Raw genomic sequence first — 11,767 nt, 5'->3', positions numbered from 1 at the left:
TTTGGAGAGTGTTCCAGGAAATGGTTGATGGAAATTCAACATGAGCAAGTGCATGGACTATTTTTTAAACAGTGAGAAAATTCATAAAGCCAAAGTATAAAGGGATCTGTGAGTGCTAGTCCAGGATTCTCAAAAGGTTGATTTGCAAGTTGAGTCTGAGACTAAGAAAGCAAACGTAATGTTGTCATTTATCTCAAGAGAGTTGGAATATAAAGGCAGCGATATGTTTCTGAGACTTTATAAAGCTCTAGTTAGGCCCCATTTAGAATACTGTGTCCACTTTTAGGTCTCATACCTCAGGAAGTACTTACTGGCACTATAGCGTGTCCAGCGGATTCACATGGATGATCCCTGAATGGAAGGCCTAATATATGATGATTGGCTGAGGATCCTGGGATTGTATTCATTAGAGTTTTGAAGGTTGAGAGGCGGTCTAATAGAAACTTACAAGATAATGCGTGGCTTAGAAAGGGTGGACGCTGGGAAGTTGTTTCCATCAAGCGGGCTGATTAGGACCCGTGGACACAGCCTTAAAATTAGAGGGGGTCAATTTAGAACAGAAATGAGGAGATATTTCTTCAGCCAAAGACTGGTGAGCCTGTGGAATTCATTGCCATGGAGCGCAGTGGAGGATGGGACGTTGGGTATTTTCAGAAATTCTTCATCTTGCAAGGAATTAATAGCTACGGGGAGAATGCGGGTAAGTGGAATTGAAACGCCCATCAGCCATGATTAAATGGCGGAGTGGGCTCGATGGGCCAAATGGCTTTGCTTCCACTCCTATGTCTTATGGTCTTATGGCCTTAAATTTTGTTGTTCTGTGTCCTGGTCTCCGTAATAGAAAAAAAGGCATAAACATTTTTATTTTAACTAAGTCAAAAAACACTGATCAACATGCAAAAAAGATTTAGAAAGATGGAACATGAAAGGTGTAATTACAGCCATTGGAGGTTTGTTTTGACTGGAGGTGACCTGATTGAGATCTTTAAAATGATGGATTAGTTGGACAGGATAGAAATAGAAGGTTTCCATTTCCAGAAGGATTCAACATTTTGAACCATAAATACAAAACTGTCATTGATGAATCCAGTAAGAAAATAAGATAAAGTGACAAGTCTCAAGCTCATTACATAGGAAGAAGATAACTAAGATGCTTTCAGAAGGAAACTAGATAGATCAGAGAGAAAGAAATGAATAGCAAGATATGGTGAAAGGTTGAGATAAGACAATATAGTGGGAGGAGATTTATGTGGCTATTTGGAGGGAGTATTCAATGAGATCCCAGGTCTCGCTGTTCATGCACACTCTGTAAAACAATACCATTAGTTTGTCTCACCTAATTCTTCTATCTAAAATGTATCAATTAAGTTGACCCACCATCCATCATGTTGCCTCCTCTACCCTGCCGTTGTACATGAGTAAACACCAAATTTTCAGTTGGGATTGAACACTTGAAACAGTTCCAGATTTTGCATTGCATCCGTGACAGTGACACACACACAATCTTTAAAGAGGCAGCTACTATTTGGCCCAGAAGTGAGTTCACTGCCCAGTCTTAGGCATCTGGTGGTGCTGTCAGGAGGAATAAATTAAAGTCAGCCTCAGTCTTTGCAAAAGGATGCACAGAGGGAGCCAAGGGTCAGGGCTGGTTTGGACGGTTATCCCCTGGGGAACCCATTTGTTTCTGATGCCTCCATCTTGGAGAAGATGATGTGGAGGTGCTAGTGTTGCACTGGGGTGGTCAAGGTCAGAAGTCACACAATAGATTTATTTGAAATCACAAGCTATCAGAGCACTGCTGAATATTTTCACCTGATGAAGGAGAAGCACTCTGAAAGCTCATTTTTTCACATAAACCTGTGGAACTATAACCTGGTGTTGTGTGACTTCTGATCTAGAAGAAGTGTTGCATCCATGGCAGACACTCAAAGGAGGCCGTGGAGGTCAGGAGGCAAGCAGTGACAGAAAGGATAAGGGTCAATAATATCAGATAAAGTGTCCTTGAGTGCAAATAAATAGAGGTCATACTTGAAGAAAGCCATTTCGCGTCTGTACATTGCTGGAAGTGGTGAGCTTTTTTTAACTCTCCATCTCTTGATCCTGTCGTGAAGTAGAGCACATCATGTATGTCAAAGGCTTTGAATAGGTGGTGGGATGGCCCAGCTTACTATACTGGCCACAGTCGAAGAGGTAGCACTGGAGTTGGCAAGGGTACTATTGCAGCCAAGGGAAATCAAGATACAGGATTTTGTTATTACAAAACAGGATTGTTTCACATCTCAGTCTCCAGGTCAGAGGTGTTTGGTCACTCCTATGCAGTCCACATTGTGTCTATGTGACTACTGTTATACATCACATTGAGTGTGCTGAAGTAGCTGCTAATTTGGGAAAGTTATCATGAATACCTTCCTGTGTCTCCCACAGGGCAATTGTGTTGGGGTCAATGGTTAGCAGAAATCCAGTTACCACTGGCCTCCTTAGCTGGTTAAACTGCACAGTATTTTGCATACAGTCAGAGATCTCTGGATAAAGCACACCTCACACATGAGCAGCAGTCAAACAGTGAATGGTGGCATCTGCCCCTATTCAAGGATAGAGGGCAGATATAGCTTTGTTCCTTTAGGTGGAGATTATTCTGGGCCTCAGGTGTCACATTTAAAGAGGAACAGGAGCAGATTTGTTCCCACTCAGCCAGAGGCATGGGCTCACAACTGAGGAATTAATGTCCTCTGTAATATCTTAGGATTAGACTGCATGACAAGATAGCCAACCTCTTCGAGATTCTGACTGGATGCAGGAGTAACATCCTCACCTGCACTGCAGGAGTAACTCTGCAGCATGACTCTCAGTGTTACTGATGGTGCAGTGGTGCATGGTGTGGACTGTAGTCACATTCCTGCTAGTAGACTTACCCAGCATGCAATAGCAGTATTAAAGTACTTAAGGAGTTGAAGAGGACAATGGAGGAGCAAATGGAAGGAACCAGCATTATGTTTGCCTCCTTGGTCCCTCTGACTGAAGGATCTTTCATTCAGCAAGAGACTGTAACAGCACGTGTCCCTATCATGATACTGAAGTGTGAAAGGCACTGGCATCTCAACCAAGTGTAAAGAGACAACTGAGCAGGCTTCCCTTCACCTTCAAGAGAGCACCCAGTAGGAATGGCCATTGGAGCAAGTTGACTCATTGTTAAATACACATTCTGGACTCTTGGGTAATGTCTTTGAGTTTTTGTCCTTATTGTGTTCTCTGTCACAACATTATCAATTCTGCTAATGGGCAGATTTTTATGTCCTCATTACTTGTTGTAGGTAAAGCCAGTATGTCAGTAATTTTCCACCAGTGGAAGGTGAGAGATAAATCCATCTATTATTCAGTCTCAGAACAACTCGGGTGAGTCTTTGGTGCATTAACATAGTCCTTGCATTATTGTCAGTCTGCTGATGGCCATCTAATGCCTGGACATTTGTTTCTCTGCAGCTTCCCATTCTTCTTCCTTTTTCTCCTCTGCTATAATCTCCCCATCCTCATCGAAGGAAATGAGGGCATTGTAGATCACCCTCTCTCACCCATCTCCAGACTGCTGTGCAGTGTTGTGATGGGTAGCATGCAGCAGATGAACAAAATAAGAGACACCGCAGCAAGTTCATACTGGAGGGCACCATGCAACAAGTGAAGACAGCAGAAACATATCTTCAAGAAAGGAATGGCTTGTTTCATGCAGATGCATGTTAGAAGATGGTGTTGGTTGCAGTTCCTCCCTGTAGTTGTGGCTGTGTATCAGAGAGATATCAGGTCCCATGCTGTCAGAAGATAACCCTTGTTCACCAGCAGCCACCCATGGAATTTGGACAATAGCTTGGAATGATCTGGTCAGTGGAAATGTTGGAAATTAAAGGCATCATTAGAGATTCCAAGGAAGCACGTGAACTTCTGCAACTTCTGTTTCCTGTAGTCACTTCCAGGCGAAAGAGTGCAGATTCTGGAAATCTAAAACTAATGCAAAGATGGAGAAACTCATTTTCAGCAGGTGTCAGCAGAAACAAAGTTCCCATTTTCAGTCAAATATGATTTGTCTTTTGAACCGGAGTTCTACTAACAGTAACAGAGCAATTTATACTGCTGTTGCTCTATCTGACAGGAACCGATTTGGGGACCATTTAATTCTCTCTGACTTGTGTGGGTGCATTGTCAGTGGTAAACTATTTCTCGTCATTGGCATGGTTTCTAATTTATGTAATCTGGTTCTGACATTCACTGGATAATGGATAAGAGCTCACAGGGGAATAATGGGAAGGGGGTGAAAGAAGCTGATAGGTTTGGGAGAGAGCTGCTCACAACAAGCTTACCAAGACAGTTGTGAGAACCTTTAATTCAGCCTGTTGCATGGGTGTCACATTTCTGTCTCTGAACACCTGGATGTGTTCAAAACACTTTCATAATACCGGACGTATCATATCTGAGAACCACAGTGACAGCTGATAGAGTGTGCACTCTGAGCTTATCAATCTGTAACTTGATCTTGCTGTCACCATGGAACGCAAACATTCAGGCCAGATTTATAATTCTTTCCAAGAATTGAGCAGTACACTACCGTGTACTGAAGACTGAGTCTCACTCTCAGCAGAGTTGCGTCCAGAACAATCTCTAATAGCTGAACAACTTTATCTCCAACAGGGATAAAGGCAGGGAAAACCTCCTTTATGTCCAGTTCACAACATGAGCGCTGTTAGTTCAAGCCCTACTGAAGAGACTTGAATGTAAACCCAATGCAGTTTCACTGCACTGAAGTAGAAGTGTTGCAATATCCAAGGTATCATCCTTCAAATGGGTCATTGAATGAACCCAGGTGTGTTCTTTCAAGTGAATGTAAATAATTCCTTGGGACTGTTCAAAGAATAACAGAATTGTCTGCTGAGTTTAGAAGTCAGCAGTTGTCACTTAATCAACCTTACAAAATACAATGATATCTGACATAAAACCTCATGAAATTTGGGGACATTAACAGAAGAGAAACCCAACTGAGTTTATTTCTGATTCCCTAATAGATGTCTTGATTTGAGATTTCTTGACTTGGATGGGCTGAAGTGTTTGTTCCTGTGCTGTACTGTGTTGTGTCGATTGTGTGCCAACATGTCATTGGTACATGATGGGACAACCTGGGGTTGAAGCTCAGTGTTTGGTCATTTCAGTGAGCAGATTCTCAGAATGCTTGAGTGAATTCCTGCAGATTTGATCTCTCAGTTAAATAGTTAGATTTTTGAGGGGAACCAGATCATATGCTGCTTGTTCACTTTGAGAACAACTTCGAGTCATACAGTCATAGAGATGTACAACACGGAAACAGACCCTTCAGTCCAACTTGTCCATGCCAATCAGATATCCTAACCCAATCTAGTCCCACCTGCTAGCAGCCAGCCCATATCCCTCCTTTTACACAGTCAGCTGTATCAAGGGACCTCACAGGAGTAATTGGACAAAATTTGACATCAAGCAGCAACAATGAAGTATTCGGACAGGTGACTAAAAGTCGGTTAAGGAGAAATGAAGGGGAGGGAGGAGTCTGAGACAGTCCAGGTAAATTTGAGGTCGGGGTTGAAGGTGTTAGTGAAGTGGATGAACTGTTCAACCTCCTCGTGAGAGCACGAGGTAGCGCCGATACAGTCATCGATGTAGTGGAGGGAAAGTTGGGGGGTGGTGCCAGTGTAGCTGTGGAAGATGGACTGTTATAATTTCCAGCAACACATTTTTCAGCTCTGATAAACTCCTGCTCTTCCCCCTTTGCTACCCTTCTCCCCTGTTTTCCATTTTGCCTCTGCTTCACCCATCCCCCCCATCCCCAACATATTTTGTCACATAGCACTGGTTTCAGCCTTGGTCATTCACAGCTCCTAATCTGTTGAAACTTTATTGCTGGAACAGCACAGCAGGTCAGGCAGCATCCAGGGAACAGGAGATTCGACGTTTCGGGCACAGGCCCTTCTTCAGGCCCTTCTTCCTGAAGAAGGGCCTGTGCCCGAAACGTCGAAACTCCTGTTCCCTGGATGCTGCCTGACCTGCTGTGCTGTTCCAGCAATAAAGTTTCAACTTTGATCTCCAGCATCTGCAGACCTCACTTTCTCCTCGACAGCTCCTAATCTCCCTATAATCTCTCTATGCACTGTCATTATCACCTCTTTATTGCTACCTTTGTGTCTGGAGCCATGACTCACCTTCTCTCAGCCTAGTATAAATACTTCCCTATTTCTCCCTTTTTTCAGCTTTTTGGTGACATCCCTCTTACCTGCATGGAATAGGTTGTGGCAGGTATGGTGCTCTTCACTTGTCTGATCAGTTATTCATGGAGAGCAGTATCCTGACTCTTTCTGGTATGCTAACTCAAAAGTTGCCAGTTCTAAAATGAGTGAAATAAAAGCCAAAATTGGTGGAAAGTACCATTTGAAACAAAGGAAAGGCAGAGATTGCTGGAGGAGCTCGGGAGGTTGGTAGCATCTGTTTAGATTAGGTTATATTCCCTACAGTATGGAGACGGGCCACAAGTCCACACTGACCCTCCGAAGAGCAACTCACCCAGGCCCATTCCCGTACCCTATATTTAAACCTGACTAATGCACCTAACACTGCGGGCAATTTAGCGTGGCCAATTCACCCGACCAGCACATCTTGGGACTGTGGGAGGAAATCGGAGCACCCGGAGGAAACCCATGCAGACACGGGGAGAATGTGCAAACTCCACACAGACCCTTGCCTGAGGTGGGAATCAAACCCAGGTCAACAGTGCTGGACTGAAAGCATTGGCTCTGCTTTCTCTCCACATCTGTTGAGCTTTTCCAGCAGTTTCTGTTTTTGTTGCTGATTTTCCTGGTTTGATTTTTACTTCTTTAGTATTTGAAAGAAGGATTGGTGATAATTGCTTTGCTAGCTTTGCAGTCGGTGACTGAGTTGCAGTTACTGTCTGGTTTTGTCCCTGCTGATTTGACTTTTGTAGGGTATAAATGAAGGAGGTGACGTTGCAAGCCGGTCTCAAACTGGTGTTTATTGGCCATTTTCATTATTAGAGACTCTGATTTTAGGGTTGTTGCAGGAAGTTCTGTTTTTGACTTGGATTCTGCAACAACTGATCATTATCAGAAGACAAAATTATGGAGGAAGCACTGAGTGTGGCACAGACACAGAATGTTGTTTGGGTGAGGGACTGCATTGTCCAACATAGACAGTGGCTCAATAACATCACTACTGACCAAGCTGATCAATTCTATAGTGCAAGCCTGGGTCTGCAGCATGTGGTGAGGGAACCAACAACAGGGAAAAATCTACTTGAATCTGGATTAGAGTGGTGCTGGAAAAAAGTGAGGCAAAAGTGAGGACTGCAGATACTGGAAACCAGAGTCTAGATTAGAGTGGTGCTGGAAAAGCACAGCAGGTCAGGCAGCAACCAAGGAGCAGGAAAATTGACATTACGGGCAAAAGTCCTTCATCTGGAATGGAGCTCCTGATGAAGGGCTTTTGCCCGTAATGTCGATTTTCCTGCTCTTCGGATGCTGCCTGACCTGCTGTGCTTTTCCAGCACCACTCTAATCGAGACTCTGGTTTCCAGTACCTGCGGTCCTCACTTTTGCCGAGCCAAAAATTGACTTGATCTCATCCTGACCAATCTACAGATACATCTGCCCACAATGGTGGTTGGCAGGAGTGACCATTGCACAGTCCTTGTGGAGTCACAGTTCCATCTTCATATCAAGGATGATACGTAATGTTGCACTATCACGATGCTCATGGGATAGATTTCAAACTGATCCAGCAACTCAATACCAGACATCCACCATCAGCAGAGTTGTATTCACCCATAATCGATACTGCACATCTACCTGACGATGTGGAAAATTTACTAGGTATGTCCTGTCCACACAAAGCAGGAGAAATCGAATGCAGCCAGTTGATCCCCTCCAACCCTTAGTCTACTCTCGATCATCAGTATACAGATGCAAGGCATTGTCAAACAAGGGACTGGGGTTATCATGAAGGACTGTCCATCTTAACATTTCCCCTCGCTTGAGGCATGATCACCCTCAGGTTAAACCACTACCAGTTGTTTTTCTTTAATGAGAGAGCAATTGTATGGTCTTGTAGGTGAAGGGACGTCGCCTGATGAAGGAGCAGTGTTCTGAGAACTTGTGATTTCAAATAAATCAGTTGGACTATAATCTGGTGTTGTATGAATTCTGACTTTGTCCACTCCTGTCCAATATCTACAGTCTGGTAGGACTGAGTATGGTGGTGGAGGATTGTTTTTCAGACTGAAGGTCTGTGACCAGCAATGTGTCACAATGATTGATGCTGGGTCCATTTCTTTTTATCATTTATATAATGTGAATATTGGAGGTATGATTAGTAAGCTGGAAGATGACACCAAAATTGAAGGTGTAGTGGACAGCGAAGAAGATTACCTCAGATTACAACAGAATCTTGATCAGATGGGCCAATTGCTGAGGAGTGGCAGATGGAGTTTAGTCTAGATAAGTGTGAAGCACTGCATTTTGGAAAAGCAAATCAGATCAGGACTTATATACTTTATGGTAATGTCCTGGGGAGTGTTGCTGAACAAAGAGACCTTGGAGTGCAGGTTCATAGTTCCTTGAAAGTGGAGTCACAGGTAGATAGGATAGTGAAGAAGGCATTGAGTATAGGAGTTGGGAGGTCATGTTGCGGCTGTACAGGACATTGGTCAGGCTACAATTAGAAGACTACATGCAATTCTGGTCTCCCTGTTAGAGAAAGGATGTTGTGAAATATGAAAGGCTTCAGAAAAGATTTACAAGGATGTTGCCAGGGTTGGAAGATTTGAGCTGTAGGGTGAGGCTGAACAGGCTGGGGCTGTTTTCTCTGGACCGTCGGAGGCTGAGGGGTGACCTTGTAGAGGTTTATAAAATCATGAGGGGCATGGATAGGATAAATTGACAAAGTCTTTTCCCTGGGGTGGGGAAATTCAGAACTACTGGGTATAGATTTAGGGTGAGAGCGGAAATATATAGAAGGGATCTAAGGGGCAATTTTTTCACGCAGAGGGTGGTGCGTGTATGGAATAAGCTGGAGGCTGGTACAATTACAGCATTTAAAAGGTACCTGGATGAGTATATGAATAGGAAGGGTTCGGGGGGATATTAGCCGAGTGTTGGCAAACTTAGGATGTCTGGTTGGCATGGACGAGTTGCACTGAAGAGTTTGTTTCCGTGCTGTACCTCTCTATGACTCTAAGACTGTTCCAGAATCTTTGCCTGTCTCAAGCTTATCAGCACAGCAATGCTATTCATTTTAACCTGAGCATTCCACTGAATTTTAAGCTGTGCTGTAACAGGAGCTACACTTGGTGCATCAGCACCCCCTGGTGGTATACTCAGTCTCAGCTCAACATTTCTTGTGAAACACATCAGACCTGCTCTTTGCTTTGACAGGAAGGTCTCTGATAGCCTTAGCCTGTGCCAGTCAGAGATACAACCACCTATATTTGTACAGGGGTGTGGACAGCTGCTTCAACAGCTTGGACTGGGAAAGGCTTTTCTCAGCTATTTCAATAGGGTTTGATTAGAAGAGATTCCTGACAGTATGGAAACAAGCCCTTTGGTCCAACAAGTCCCTCCGAAGAGTAACCCACCCAGGCCCATTCCCCTACCCTATATTTACCCCTGACTAATGCACCTAACACGATGGGCAATTTAGTATCGTCAATTCACCTGACCTGCATACCTTTGGATTGTGGGAGGAAATGGAGGAAACCTACACAGACACGGGGAGAACGTGCAAACTCCACACAGACAGTCGCCCAAGGTTGGAATCGAACCCGGGTTCCTGGCGCTGTGAGGCAGCAGTGCTAACCACTGAGCCACCCTGCTCATTGCAGTTAGACTGTACCACGGCATATGTCCCTCACGAAAATGTTTGGGCAGAAAAGCACTTTTTGATCACAAGTCTATCAGCTTGCAGTCCTACAGGAAAAGAAGATGGTTGATAATGTTCAATCGTGCCTTGTGCAGACTGCCAAAGTCATCTTGCAGAATGCCTCAAAAGCCGAACTTTCGAACAAGCGCTAACTTGGCTGATGGCGAGAAACTCCTTCCTTGTCAGATCCCTTCCACAGGTCCATAGTTTCAGCCCTTCTCTACATTAGCGGAGAGGCAGCTGCCTTGGAGAAGAGGCTGCAGACCACTACCTGGGAATTATGCCTTTTCAGCGCAAGTCTGGAACAAGCTGCTGTGTTTTTTAGTCAAGTTTCATTCTGAGTATTAATCAGGGTGTGTCCATAGCCTGGTCAGCGAATTGAATTATCGTAGCTTGTTTGATCCCTTTTTTAAAAATTTGTAATAATGTAAGTTTAGGAAGAGCATCTCGTTTAAACAGGTTGAAATTATTACTAGCTATTACTGAAGGTTCCTTATGAAAAAAGAGATAAAGTAATCAATTAAAATTACAGATACTAAGATATAAAAAGCAGTGATAAGACAAAAGCATACTGAAAAGCAAGTCCTTGTGTGTCTCTGTGGAACTGTATATCATTAGACTTTGCTACTTGAATTCCTTACTGTGGCAAAGTGCTTAACACTTGAAGTCAGATCCAAGAACTGCAAAAGTTTTTGTAATTAAATAAGTCGTATTTTCTTGTATAAATTGCAGATATTTGGTGTGAGAGAAGGTTCCTTGTCCCTGACTGGATCTTGGTTTTGGCATGTTCACACTGTTAAACACTACTTCAGCAGTTGGTTTCTCTGTATCTTTTTTCTTTCACCTCTCTCAATTAAATTTCCTGCTGAGAGTGATTCTTAAAGCTTCTTCTTGGCATTCTGCATCATGGAAGTTCTGAGCCAAGGTTGGTACAGCTCAAAGCTCAAAATGATCACATGTTAATTTTCAGGAATCAAGAGTTCCACAAATCAAAATACCAAATATTAAAATAAAAACTTCTCTTCACCAGATAGAAGGTATATATGGACCTTTCCTTACTGTTACAAGGAGATTCAGGAGTCCAAAGCATTACCATAAAGTCTGCCGTCTCGACCTTACCCCTCATCTGAGAAATGGTGACACTCAGGTTAAACTCACCATCAATGGTTTCTCTCTAATGAACGACCCAGCCACTCCTTTGGACTACAGCGATTTTACTTTTCCCTCACATGATCTTGCTAAATCTCAAAGAACTCCGGGAGAGTGAAAGAGAAAGGGAGAGATAGTGTAATTTAGATCAGACACACAGGAGCATTACATATTAAATAATTTATGAGTTCAGGGTATAATGCAGCAACGTATCAAAGATTTTGGTAATAAAGTTATCAGTGTGTAGTCACAATATATTTTCAAAAGATGACAGCATATTTCATTGATATTATGGAAGAGAATCTCATCCTGCACATCACTCTGCATTTGACAATGACATTTAAAATGACAAACAAGCAAAAGTAAATAGATCTGCATCCATTACTCTTTATTGTTTATATTTAATAACTGCAAAAATATATCTCTATATAATTATATGTATATATGGGACCAACTGTGTACAGAAAACAAGCTACTTGTGTGGCAGCTGATATAAGTTGCTCATGTCTGCATTGTCTGCTGGTAATGCAGTTTGCATGAGATATGCAATGAATTTCTCATAAACTAGCAGTTCCAAATATGCACCACCTGTACAATGGAAGACAGTAATGCAAATTGCATTGAAGCGCAATTTTAATGTTGACTTTTATTTCCTGTTGTGGATAATCATTTAATAAGTGTC

The sequence above is a fragment of the Chiloscyllium plagiosum genome, chromosome 42, assembly GCF_004010195.1.
Source record: "Chiloscyllium plagiosum isolate BGI_BamShark_2017 chromosome 42, ASM401019v2, whole genome shotgun sequence".
Classification (NCBI taxonomy): domain Eukaryota; kingdom Metazoa; phylum Chordata; class Chondrichthyes; order Orectolobiformes; family Hemiscylliidae; genus Chiloscyllium; species Chiloscyllium plagiosum.
The sequence above is the reverse complement of the archived record's forward strand: the minus strand, read 5'-3'. Positions refer to the sequence as shown.